Genomic DNA, 14,184 nt, shown 5'->3' on the forward strand with positions numbered 1-14,184 from the left:
CTTATTGGAAAAGATTGCTTCTTGTTTTCTGTCCCAATAGATGCCATGGATGTTTCTCAAGGACACTTAATCTTACATTAAATATCTACCCGGTATCTATCAAGACTAGAATTACTATAACTTGAAAATGTGTTATCAGGTTTTTTTTAAGGGGAGATAACGTGAGAACAAATAACGTCCTATTTCTTCTTGACATTGAATAACATTAGGTTTCTTTAGAAAAATAAATAACATCACATTGTGTATGGAACCAGTTTTTATTCAAACAAAGGCACGACGTGACAAAATGTCATTGTATTATAGAATACAATCGATATACACTCATTCTTATGATACACTGACCCCTGGTGCCTCATGAGTGAAACACAAAGTATTTAGTGGTTTTGTTCAGTGGTTCATGTGTTGTTTGTTTGAAGAAATCGCAGTAAATAATGACAGAAGAGCTGCAGAGATCAGAAGACATACACCGAACAGGCAGCTGATCAGAAGACTTTCTGTCTGGCTGCAGTGTTGGCTACAGATGCGATACATTTGCAATTTGTAATAATCACTCTTCCACATTTGGCAGGCTGTCTCTTTAATATTCTTGTGCAATATCAACTTGTGCATTATTTTGTTTAGATCTTACCAATTGTAGCATGTAGGCAGGTCAACAAGGAATTTGTTTCTTAAGATGGTCGTATTAAGTTAATCATGGTAAAACCTGTTTTTGAAAGTTGTGAAGCAGACAGTAATTGATTTGACTCTGTGCAACAACACAAAAATGTTATCAAATACTAGCCACTTACAAAGTCAGTTACACATACAATGTGTTAGACTCGTATACATTATTTCATTGTTGCTTCACATACCTTTTAGAGATTTTTTTTATTTTTCACGTTCTTTTATGGAATGTTTATGTCTATTTATGTGTAAGTAAATTGAGAGCAATTTTAAATTGAAGACAATTTATTTGTATGTAATTTACACACACTTGGCTAATAAAGCTGCTTCTGATATCAGAGGACTGATTTTGCTTTGCAACCACAAGGTTGTGCTATTGACTAATGTTTTGACCATGTGCCATTATAGATATAACAAATGCATCTCTAGTGTTATTTCTTTAAGCGCTTCCCTCAGATGTAGTTTTCACTTTTACCTGACTTCCATTATTAAACATAATAGGTACAAACAATATAATAGAAAACAACACTAAAAAAGAAGAAGACAAATAGATGTATTTTTAATGCTAGAGTTTGAATTATTGGCCAATGTATAACGTAATGGTCTTAAAAGCGGTTAAAAAAAATTAGATAAGTTGCTATATTGTTTAAATATATTAAATAATCATTTTTTATGAATGCATCTTTGAATCGAATAGTAGATATACTTCACAATAGTAGGTATGACGACATGTTCTAGTATAGTAAAGCATCCAAAACAATATAGATAAATAGATAAAAAATACACAATATAACATTTTCAGGATGAATTGGAGTATTCTATAAAATACCAATATACTTAGGCCTACAGCCACAGAAACTAGACATAAACTACAGTAACAGAAGAAAAAATATGTACATAGGATATACATTACAGTTGTGCAAGGTAACTGTTATATCATACTCATACTAAGGTTTTATTATTGGTGCAGTATTTTACAGTATTTACAGTATTTTGGTGGCAGCGTGCTGCCCCCTGTGTGTTACTATCGTAGGTTGCGCCAGCCGGAGGTGCGCATGCGCCGTGAGTGTGCGGGTGGTTTCGGTTGAGCATTCTTGGCAGCGTCTCGCTCTGTGAACAGGCAGTCGACCGACGGCTACAGCGACTCTTTCCTAAATGTCTGGAGATTAATGTTAACGGAATAGGAGCCGAGAGAAAACACCGGAGCAGCATTAGGTAAGATGTGTGCTCTTTTCAGGATTCTCTGAACAGTTTGGGTTGATTCAAAAGCGCTGAAAAGTGACGAGCAGGGAGCTGCGAGAGAGAGGCAGCCGACCAACTTCAGTCAATGCAGAGAACAGGCTGTTTACTACGGCTCAGCCGGCACTCTTAGCCCCGGCTAAAAACATTCACACAGCTTCAACGCTTCACTTAAACCTGCGGCCATTCAACGGAGTAGATATATTACCTTAAATATGCCGCTATTCGCAACAATTCATTAACTACTAAATATTCTACAACCTTCCTGATAATTAGGTTGCCAGTGCGCATGCTCCAAGTGCTTCGGATTTGTAGTTTTTCGAACCTAAGTTAATCACAGTTGTGAGGGCCAAAAGGAAATGTTAAGACTACAAGTTCCAGACAATGGGAGCTTTGTTTGGGGGCAGAGCTAGCCTACTAGTTAGCCTGGACGAGCTTTGAATTTCGAGTAGTTGTGGTGCAAATCGGAAGTTGCCTTGGCTGGAGATTTGTTTCAGAATAAGCTGCATGGGGAATGTTTTGCCCGGGCGGTTACGAACACACTCACGTATTGTTTTATCGGGGTGTTGTAGTAGTTGTAAATGCCTCAGGTTTGATATGTGCAACATGTTTTAAATGTGGTCATTAAAGGAGACCTGGTCGTGGACGGACATGCATACTCTGTTCAGCTGTCAAAAGACGTGTGCACAGTGCGCAGGTTTTGCAGTGTGTGTGTGCGTGTGTGTGTGTGCGTATGTGCGGTCGAGTGTGTTCACTTGATAGAGAGGTGATGATGTTTCGGCGTGTCGTCTCCCTTTCATAGAGATCCCCCTTGTTGCTGCTGTGTTCCCCAGCCCTCAGGAAATGACACGTCGAGGATCAGCATGATGGATCTATCGTGCAAGAGCAGCAGAGCATTGCAGCACTGCACATATTCTGGGCTCCATTTACTCTGGTTGCCTCCCATCTGGAACTAATGGAATAATTATTACAGGGGTAAATCTGGGAATGATGCCTTAATGTCTTACCCCGATTATCCTACTGCAAACCCGCCTGTAAGAGCAGATGTTGAGCACAGCACTGCCCACTGTTTGCTGCATAATCGCCATATCCTGCATTTCATCCCTCGTTTGAGAGGAGAGCAGTTTTGAATACATTTCTCAACGGTGAAGTTTATGCTGAATGATACTGACATGGTTCTCCATATTGTAAATCCAAATGCCTTTGATAAGACACTAGACTGTTGAAGTCAGTTATACAATGTTGTTCCAGAAAGCACCCCCCATCCTTTCAATGGTTGTTTGAAAGTCTTCTATATCAAATGCAGAACAACACAAACCATATCATGGCATGTTTTGTTCTTTGCTATTCCAGATTCCCCTGTTGTATGATCTCACTAGCGTTTCATTTTCCTGTCTTTCTTTCGTAACTCTACACCTGCCTGACGAAGCAAAGAATTCCATAAATTGATAGTTGAAGGAACAGTGTAAAAGTAGCTCAGCATGATTTATTACAGCAGTGAGTGCAGCAGCATGTCCCTGCAAGCTGTTATCGATGTATAGAAAACCACAGGAGCTTGTGACTTCCAATGACGCAAACCAGAAAGAAGTTCAGAATGGAGAGTAGGTAGAATCTGCAAATGCGCTGATTACCTAAATGTTTTTGTTTATCTCCTTAAATCCTCTATTGAGGGGGCCTTTATACAGTCAGCGTGTTGCTGCTATGGTAGGCCTTTCTTCACTTGTCTTGTGTGCCAAGGCAAGAGGCCAACACATACTGTCTGAGCCGTTCAAATGACACTGTATGAAATGAATATGGCATACCATGTTTGTTTTAAATCTCATTTGTCTTACTCTTCAAATATCTTAATTCCCGTGTTCTGTTTTTACATTGCATCGTAATTCTGCACAGTGTAGTATAGTATTGGGTTATATTGCATTTAAAGATTTATATTTCTGCTATGCAGCCTTCTCGAGTAACAAACCCTTCGCTAAATGCCGTGTAGTTCTGATTTTACACTTCGGGTCCAGATACTCTATCAAACTGTCACATTTCCTCTGCTATTGAGAACAAGATCTAATGTATTTACTATGCAATATTTATGAGCTCTTAATATGTTTTCTGCAATACTACCCAATGGAACTTGTAAATCCCTGCAGGGTCCATAATATCTGTATACGTTTTGGTATTTTTGCAAAGATATCACATTGTCCATGTCCATTGTAATCTACACTCCTTTTGGCCCACATCACAGAGTTGTAAAGCTCCTCCAGCAGACAGATTTTAGTTGGCACCACATTGGGTACAAGATAACAATTACTCACTGTCTGTGATCTTGAGGAACATCTCATATTTTCTGCTACTATTTCAGTGTTTCATAGCAAATAGCTACAAGAACAAAGGATGGTATCTTCAAAGGGAGCGGAATGGGGGCCACCTGAGTTATTTCGCCTGTGAACATGGAGTTGAATCACTATCTCATATCTCAGTAAATATGACTCAGATTTCTTTCTTGTTCTTTTTATTCCTGACGACGATTTTAAAGAACTCACCCAGCTCTTCGTTAGGTGTATAACACATTTCCAGAAGGGTCTTTTCTGTGGTGTTTTTAAGGCAGCTCTGGTTAAAGACCTCATTTCCTAACCAAGCCATTGGCAGCTCTCCTGCTGTTTGTTATTTTAGAATGAAATGCCTCTTGCCAGGTTTCTATTTAATCCTCAGAGGCTGCTTGGTTAAATAAAGGTTAATAGAAACTAACCATTTTGTGCTCTCGCTGTGTGCAGATCAAACACACACACCACATCCATCACAGTCATTGGCTGTATCCTGATGGGTCACAGAGAGGAAGAATGATACCTCGGGCTAAAGATCCCATCTGGTGTGTGTCACGGTGCAAAGTGACGTCCGCGCGTATGTCTGTGTATTTTCAGATTGTCTTACACTTGAGCTTACAGAGTTCAGCCATTGAAATACATTACAAACTGCTCTCTCTGCTTATTGCCGGCTCATGCTAATGGTTTATACTCCTTTTAAACCAACACTGTGACGCAAGTTCAGCCCATGTTGGTGGTAACTCTGAATGGCTCAGCAGCACACGTCACCACGCCTGGCATCACAGCCTCCTCCCAACCGGAGCTGAAGGCAATGGAGGCAATCATTGACTGTGGTCACATGTGTCGATTTGAATGACTCTTTTCTGATCATATCATAACTAAATGAATTGCTGGAGCTCAGCTGACCATACCATTCTTCTCAAGACCTCCAACATGCTACAGTCATCAAAGTCACTTAGTTCATACATGCAAGTTAAAGACATAACAGTCATTTTATTCTAAATTAGGATTGAAAGACTTTAAAATAGATAAATAAAAGTCCTCAAATCACCCCACGCCACTGTGAAAACAGTAAAATCCCAATATTCACATAAGTCAGTTTTCTGACAAGATTTCACCCACAAGAACAAACAGAAAGCAGCACAGAGGGTGAGAGCTGTGTGGGCGAGAGACTTGGTGTGGATGTGGAGAGAAAATGAAATGTGGTAATTATGAATGTAGTTTGGTTCTGCGTATTTCTATGGAGAAGCTAGGATGTGTTTGTGGGAACAGTGACGGCCCCAATGACCTGGAACCATGTATCTACACACCTGAAGAAGAACAGGTGCATCAGAAGCAGAACAACTTAACCGTCGTGATTACCTCTGGGCAATATAGTTTTACCACTTTACAGTCAACCTTCACAGGCGTACTTACTTCAGTATATACATAGAGGCTGTGTAAACAACAAGATGATTTACCCAATAACGACATTAACCGCTGTGATGGTTGTTTAAACATCATAACTTAAAATACAAGGAGGAACCAAGACACGTGCTGCTTTTGTAAACCCCCTCTGCAATGGGCTAACCTATAGCAGCACTCTCATGAAGATATGCGTTCAGTAGACCTGCGTCACACACGTGTATTAGTCAGAGTGCAGGTGTTGCCGTTCAAGATGAAATGGCATCAGACCACCATATTGAAAGCCCCCCGTCTCCACTCTCTTTGATGTATTTGCCTCCCCTGAGGGTCTTATCCATAAGTCAGGGTGCTTGTTTGTGTCAAGAGGTGAGAGATTTACAGAAAGAGGAGCACCAATGTTTCCTGAGATGACTCTGCTTTATAGCCTTCTGCACCGCTATCAGACATTTTATAGGTAGGCAGTTGATCTATCAATTCTTCTTCTTCTTCTTCTTCTTCTTCTTCTTCTTCTTCTTCTTCTTCTTCTTCTTCGGTGGTGGATGTGTGTTTGAAGAGGGAAGAGGGAATTTCAACTTTAACTCTTTTGTTTCTGTTTCAATCGTTTTTTTAACTGTATGATCTTTCGTTGGGATTTTTGTACCCTTTGCAAGTACGGTTAATTTGTTAATTTAGTGTTTTTCCGTGCCTCATGGCGGGGATGGCGTCCTCCGGGGCGCTGCCGGTGTCTCTGAGACACGGAGTGCGGCTGGTGGCTCAGGCCGCAAGCACAGTGGAGCAGGTGCTGCTGGCTGTGGGGGATCAGGTCGGTCATGTAAATATCTCCTATGCTTCCCGCATGAACAAAGCGGTCGTGGTCTTTTTGAAAGACCAGAAATATGTGACGGAACTTATCGAGAGCGGATTAATGCTAAACGAGGAATACATTCAAGTTTCACCGCTGGCGACACCGTCCACGCGGATCACTGTGTCTGGCGTTCCTCCGTTCATCCCGAATGAGGCGCTCGAACGGGAGCTGAAGCGTTTTGGTAAGTTTGCCAGTAGTCTCCGCACTGTTGCTCTGGGGTGTAAGGATGAAAAGTTAAAACATGTCCATTCTCTGCGGAGACAGGTTTTCATGTTTCTGAATTGTCCCACTCAGACACTAGATGTGTCCTTCCGGGTGAGGCACGAAGAGGGTTTTTATATGGTTTATGCGAGCTCAGGGAGCGTAAAGTGTTTTGAGTGCGGGGAGTCGGGTCACAAACGTGTTGCATGTCCACAGAGATGGCACGCCGCTCCGCCCGGGGCCGCCGGGGCAGCCGAGCCGGGGGCGGCCGGGGCCGCTGGGGCAGCCGAGCCGGGGGCCGCTGGGGCGGCCGGGGCGGCCGGGGCCGCTGTGGCGGCCTGGTCCGCGGCAGCGGGACCCGGTGTCACGGGGGCTGCTGCTGCTGCACCCGCCGGGGCCCCGGTGGCTGCGGAGGAAGTAGGGATGAATATCGTGAGAGATGAAACAGGGACTGTAGAGAGTGTGGTGAGTGTGAGAGGAAAAAATGTGGAAACAGGTAAACGGATGAGAGATGATGTAGCAGGACAGGTGAGGACTGGTGCTGTGGGACAGGTAGAGGCTGTTGGCACACAGAAGGAGCTGCCGTCTGGCTCTGGGCGGCAAAAAGAGCTTCAACAGGCTGCAGACAATAATGAGGTGACAGAGATGGACACAGACGGTGAGGGGGATTCTGACTGTGGTTCAGTTGCAGATAGTCTCTCTCAGAACGCAGAGATATATTCTTTGGAAGAGATTAATGTCTTTTTAGACGAGTCTTTTGGCAAGTCAGTGGAAGTGAGAGATTTTTTCCCTGACATTGACAAGTTTCTTCATACAGTGAGAACTCTTCAGAAAGTTGTAAGGTTAGACCTGCTGGATGAAAAGAAACGTTATCGTCTCAGGAGGCATGTAACTGCTATGAAAAAAGATACGACAGGAAGCAAAAGAGGGAAGAAACTGAAAAGGTCTAAATAATTTCAACATGATCATGCAACACTGGGTGTCTCCTCTGCTGTGTGTACCTGTCTGTTCTTTCTCTCTGTCTCCTTCCTCTAATGCAGGCTTTAAGGGTTGCTTCCTTGAACATGAACGGGGGTAGAAGTGCACAGAAAAGAGCTTTAGTGTTAGAAGTCTTTAATCAGAAAAAATTAGATTTGATATTTCTGCAGGAAACGCACAGTGATAGCCTGAATGAGACGGACTGGGGGATGTGGTGGGGGGGTCAGTATGTACTCAGTCATGGCTCAAACCTTAGTGCTGGAGTAGCTGTTTTATTCTCCCCCTCTCTAAATGTAAAGATTTTATCCAGCACTGAGATAGTGGCAGGTAGAGCCTTGATGGTGAAAGTGGAACTGTTAGAGTTCAGTTTCACCTTTATTAATGTGTATGCACCCAATCAGGGCCCTGCACGTGTATCTGTGTTTCAGTTATTAAAAGACAAGCTAGACACTAGTGTACAGGGGGAGTGTGTTATACTGGGGGGGGACTGGAACGTTTGCACTAATGTCACTTTAGACAGAATAGGACGGGAGCCTTATCCTCAGTCGTCCCTTTTACTGTCACAGGTGATAAGAGAGGCTGACTTAGTGGATGTGTGGAGGATGAAGCATCCCTCCGTTAAACAATACACCTGGATGAGAATGCTAGATGGGGGCGTCAGTGCAGCCAGGCTAGACAGATTTTACATGTCTTCTTCTTTTATTACTCGTGCAGTGAACTGTCACATCCAACCTGTTGGTTTTACAGATCATCAGCTAGTTTCTTTGGATTTGGTTTTATCCAACACAGAGAAACCTAGATCGTTCTGGCAGTTTAATGTTAACATTTTACAAGATTTGATTTTCTGTGAGAATTTTAAATTGTTTTGGATCAAATGGAAATCAAAGAAAGAGTCTTTTCCCTCCCTGAGTCAGTGGTGGGAGGTAGGAAAGGCTCAGATTAGAGTGTTCTGTCAACAGTATACAGCCTACTCCACTGCAAACACTAGGAGAGCTATAGAGCAGTTAGAGAGAGAGATCAGAGAGTTAGAGAGTGTGTCTGCTCGAAATATAGAACAGTCCCTCCTAAAACAACAGCAGCTTAACTGTTTTCTTCAGGAGAAAGCCAAGGGAGCTCTGATCAGAGCCCGTTTTACTTCCATGAGAGACATTGATGCACCAACCACCTTTTTCTTCAACCTGGAGAGGTCTGTGGGCCAAAGGAAGCAGATGGTATGTCTGCGTCTTCCCGATGGACAGGTAACCTCTGAACCTGCTGAGATGAGGAGACATGCAGTGTCCTTCTACACGGACCTGTTCAAAGCCGAAGGTTGTGACGTGGAAGCCGCTGATGAACTTTTTCAGGGTCTTCCACAGCTGAGTCCAGCCAAAAGTGACACCTTGGGCTCTGACATTACGCTGGAGGAACTGACCTCTGCGGTGACACAGATGGCCTCCGGCAAGGCTCCGGGCATAGACGGTTTACCTGCAGACTTTTTTAAACATTTTTGGAGCATTCTAGGACATGATTTGTTGGATGTATTGATGGAGTCCTTTGGGAAAGGGACTCTTCCAGCTTCCTGTAGGCGTGCAGTGATTTCACTGTTGCCTAAGAAAGGAGATCTAACCCTGCTGAAGAATTGGAGACCTGTGGCTCTCTTATGTACGGACTATAAGATACTGTCAAAGGTTTTAGCTAACAGACTGAAGTGTTTTATCGAACTTCTTGTTGGTACTGATCAAACATATTGCATCCCTGGCAGATCAATTGTGGACAATTTGTTTTTGATGAGAGACACTTTTGATGTTTGCAAACTGTACAATATAAATGTTGGTATTATTTCTATTGACCAAGAGAAGGCCTTTGATCGTGTGGATCACACTTTTCTGGCTGCCACATTGCAGGCTTTTGGTGTTGGGGAGCATTTTTTGTCCTGGGTGAAGTGTTTGTACAGTGATGCATGTTGTGTTATGAAAGTGGGGGGAGGGCTGAGCAGACCTGTACCAGTTAAAAGGGGGATCAGGCAGGGCTGCCCTATCTCAGGCCTATTATATAGTATTGCCATCGAGCCACTTTTGTGCAGGCTTAGAAACCGGCTGAGGGGCCTGAGTCTGCCAGTGTCAGCTCAGGCCCCCCCGGTGGTTGTATCAGCTTATGCTGATGATGTCAGTGTTTTTATCCAGGGTCAGCGAGATATCCAGGAGCTACAGGACAGTTTAGTTTTGTATAGGAAGGCTGCCTCAGCCAAAGTTAACTGGGAGAAGAGTGAGGCAGTTTTGGTAGGTCAGTGGAGTTTAGAAAATAGACCCAGTCTTCCTGGTAACCTCAGCTGGGGAAACGAGGGTTTAAAGGTCCTGGGAGTTTGGTTGGGGTCTGAGGACATGGTGGCACAGAACTGGGAGGGATTGCTGGGAAAGGTGCAAGCAAAATTAGCCAAATGGAAATGGCTGCTACCCCAGCTGTCCTACAGGGGAAGAGTTCTTGTAGCCAACAATCTGGTTGCCTCATCTTTGTGGCACAGACTCCAGGTGTTAACCCCACCGCCGGGCCTCATGAAACAACTGCAGCGGCTCCTCGTGGATTTCTTCTGGTCGGGTCATCACTGGGTGCCAGCATCGGTCCTGTACCTCCCTGTGGCGGAGGGGGGGCAGGGCCTTGTGGACATTACTGCGAGGACTGCTGCTTTTAGACTGCAGGCAGCTCAGCGGCTGCTGTATGGTGCCTCTCCCTGCTGGCTGGCTATGGCCCGGCTGTTGCTCTGGAGGGCAGGGGGCTTTGGTTTTGATAAACACCTGTTTCTGCTGAAGGCCCCTGCGTACAAGATAACTGGACTTGCACCTTTTTACTGCTCAGTCATCAATGCCTGGAAGATTCTGAGTTTTACCAGACCACCCGACCCCCGGCCTGGGATGTGGCTGTTTGAGGAGCCCCTGTTTGACACTGGTTTTCTTTCCGGAACCATTTTCTCTTCAGCCGCCCTAAAAAATGCGTTAATTGAAGCGGGAGTGGTAAAACTTGGCCATTTGACAGGGATCTCCACAGAAAAACTGGCTGAGGTGACGGGCATTCGATCAACTCGAGTTCTGGAGAACCTGGTAGAAGAGGTGTGGCAGTCGCTGTCGCCATCCCACCGGACTTTTGCTCTGGATGCAGATCTGGCCGACCAGTGGAGAAAGGGACATGATTATGTTTTTCCTGCCTTGAGTGTGGGTCCTGCGGTGGGGGAATGGAGAGAGGAGGATGGTCTCCTGCTATCACTGGGGACTCTAACACCTGGAATGTTCAGCTCCTGCAATGGGAAGAAGCTATATCTTAGCTGCGTAAAGGTGCTAAACCTCAGCTCGCTCGCAGGCGTCAGAGAGTCGAGGTGGACAGATGTGTTTGGTTTGGGCTCTTCCCCTCAGGGCAGCTGGCGGATCCTGTATAAGTCTCCCGTTGAAAAACGGATGGCTGACATCCAATGGAGAATTATACACGGTGCAATAGCCACTAACAAATACAGGGCTCATTTTGACCCAGGCACAAGGGGGGGCTGTCCGTTCTGTTTTATGGCAGAAACATTGGAGCATCTAGTGGTGTCCTGTCCCCGGTTGGCTGGTCTTAAAAAAAATGTTACAGGAGTGGGTGGAGGGGTTTGGGGAGGTTTTCTCCATACCACTTTTTGTCCATGGCCCCAAATACATCCTGAAAAAGAAGGAAATCCTACTATTGATCAATTTCTTGTTTGCTAATGCAAAATTAGCAATCTGGAAAAGTAGGAAGAACAAACTTGCTGGAGTAGGGTGGACGGATGCAGTGCTCTGTCTGAGGGGGCTCGTGGCAGCGCGTCTGAGGGTGGAGCATGCGTACTATACGCTGATCAATCATCTACAGGGGTTTCTGGATGTGTGGGCTGTTGGGCAGGTTCTCCCACAAGACATCCGCAATATGGACTCACACCTTTTTAAACTGGCGTATTCAATATCTTCATTCTTCTAACTGATTTTTGTTTTTAAGTCTTTGTTTTTCAAGTCTTGAATTACTGTTTAATCTTCTTTGTTGCTTGTTTTTAATTATGCTCTGTAAGTGTCCTTGAGAGCTTTGAAAGGCGCCCATAAATAAAATGCATTATTATTGTATCAAACAATGTGTGTAGGTTTCCCAGACTTAGCATAGCCTACGTCCCAGGCTACATCCTTCTCCCTTTGCCTCCTCTCTGCTCTGGGTGCTGTTTGACTGGGGTAAATATAGCCTGCTGGTTTGAGCCAGAGGATAAACACAGATGTGGAGGAGGCCTTTCTGGCCACAGGTCGGCCTGCGTCCTCCCCCCTGGTCGGCCTGCGTCCTCCCCCCTGGTCAGCCTGCGTCCTCCCCCCTTGTCAGCGTTGGTAGCAGAGGGGGAAAGTGAGAGAGAATGCCTCTATCCGTCCCCAGCACACTTTAGCAGGGTTGCTGGACTCAACACTGAGCTTTTGACGGGTTAACAGGATCTATACATTAGCTATAAATCATTGAGACAGCCTGACAAAGTGCTGCACATAAAGAGTGATTTACGCACGCTGTCTATTTAGCAATTTAAAGTGGAGGCCACTCAAATATACAGATGGTTGTCCACTTAACACAGAGTGTCCTCAGCCCTGTCATGGGGTGAGTTCAAACTGGACTATTCATTTATTTTTTCTGTTTATATTCTTGACACATCAGTTGGTTGTTTGAAAATGTCCATCATAGTTTAAAAAATAAAAGGTGATGTGTATGATTGTTGTCAATCCAACATCAAAAGGTAGATGGACTGTGCTTATAAAGCACTTTATCAGGTCTTTACGACCCCTCAAAGCGCTTGATATATTACAAGTCATTCACACCTCATTCATGCTCTGGGAAGCTAACATTAATACACATTCACACACTTGGCCAATCAATCAGGAGTAACTCATGGGTTAAGTATCTTGCCCAAGGATACATCGACATGTTGACTGCACGGGCTCCCTCGAAGCCACAGTCGCCCTACAACAGACTTTTACTTCAATGATACAAAACAAAGAAAGAAAGCAGAACTTTTCCATATTAGGCTAAAACCAAGTAATTAGTTAAATGATACATGTATTCCCTCAAATATATTGTGTTTAATTCTTCTCACAGACAGAAAACCACACATGACTGTTTGGGCTATTTCTAAATTCTCACGCTCAATCCAAGGCCACGAGGGTTAGGAATCTGCGATAACTGACGATAGGCCTGCGTAGTCCTTGAGAAAGACCAAACAGCTCATCCACACAACATAAAGAGCTCTTATCTGTTACTTTACCCCGTTTATAATACGTATCCCTAGCCTATAGTCCTTCATCAAAAGGGCCTGATGATTTTGAATGTTGTTTCAGTGCCGTGTTGTAAGAAACGCTTGATGATAGAAGCACAAATCACTCATTGGATCTCCAGGGAACAGGCCTTGTTGTAAAGACTTGTGAAACCTTCAGAGACTCATCCTTTGATAAGAATTGTCATGCAGCTGAGAGGAGGAGGAGGAGGGGGGGGGGGGCAGGGCAGACTCTTTTCTCTCTGTAATGTCTTCACTTCCTTTATTCCTCAGAGTCCTTGTTCCTTGAAGACCGTGTTGGTACACCTGCTTCATATCTGTCTCTAACTGAGGCTGCACACATCGGGTTGACAGGTGGTGTGTGTGTGTGTGTGTGTGTGTGTGTGTGTGTGTGTGTGTGTGTGTGTGTGTGTGTGTGTGTGTGTGTGTGTGTGTGTGTGTGTGTGTGTGTGTGTGTGTGTGTGTGTGTGTGTGTGTGTGTGTGTGTGTGTGTGTGTGTGTGTGTGTGTGTGTGTGTGTGTGTGTGTGTGTGTGTGTGTGTGTGTGTGTGTGTGTGTGTGTGTGTGTGTGTGTGTGTGTGTGCGCAAAGAGCTCCGTCACACACATAGCAGAGGAGGAAAAGAGGAAATCCTGCGTGACTTGACAAAGAAACAGCTGATTCTGTCTACATCTGGTTTTTATGGAGTGAGAAGGAGTAAATTAACTTTGTGTGACACACACACACACACACACACACACACACACACAAGTCAAGTCATGAGCTCGCTCGCTGTTCAATTTAATCTGAGCTGTCTGCGCTACGGTTCTAGTTGTATAGGAGTATAAACTGTATAGTAGTCTTCAGTGATTGGTGAGTGTGGGCAGTTGCTGTTGATTTGGTCATATCTTTATAAACTGGATATTTGGGGGCTTTTGACCATCGGTAATACGAAACAAAGACAATTAAAGACGTCACCTTAAGCTTTGAGATAATGTCACAGGCATTTAATTTTTTTAATCAATTTACAATCACTAACCAGAGAAATCAGGAAATGCTCCGCATGTGAGGTGCTGGAACCAGAGAACATTTTTCACAAGACCTTGATGATGATTTAAATGATTACTTGATTAGGGTACTAAAGATATTACTGATCCACTAATCACTTGAGCTCCAAACCACACCATGCATTTGAATAAACACATTCAGGAGAAATAATGACGTGAGAAGAAAGTGAGTAACTCAGCCAGCGGAGAGCACTCTCATGAGATCTCTGTAGCATGCTTTGTGC

At 44.2% G+C, this 14,184-nt stretch overlaps 1 protein-coding gene across 3 annotated transcripts in view; it reads left to right on the forward strand.

Annotated features, from left to right (window-relative positions):
• Positions 1-1,710: 1,710 nt before the first annotated feature.
• The window catches only part of sipa1l3 (signal-induced proliferation-associated 1 like 3), a 70,449-nt gene continuing 57,975 nt past the window's right edge, over positions 1,711-14,184 (forward strand). Inside the window, exon 1 of one of the 3 annotated variants that reach the window (XM_079676584.1) lies at positions 1,711-1,878. The gene's annotated coding sequence lies outside the window, so the exon portion shown is untranslated. Of the gene's footprint in view, positions 1,879-6,319; positions 6,644-14,184 lie in introns of those variants that run through there. The other 2 variants (XM_079676582.1, XM_079676583.1) reach the window with 2 other exon arrangements.

Source organism: Notothenia rossii (assembly GCF_949606895.1).
Source record: "Notothenia rossii genome assembly, chromosome: 4".
Taxonomy (NCBI): Eukaryota; Metazoa; Chordata; class Actinopteri; order Perciformes; family Nototheniidae; genus Notothenia; species Notothenia rossii.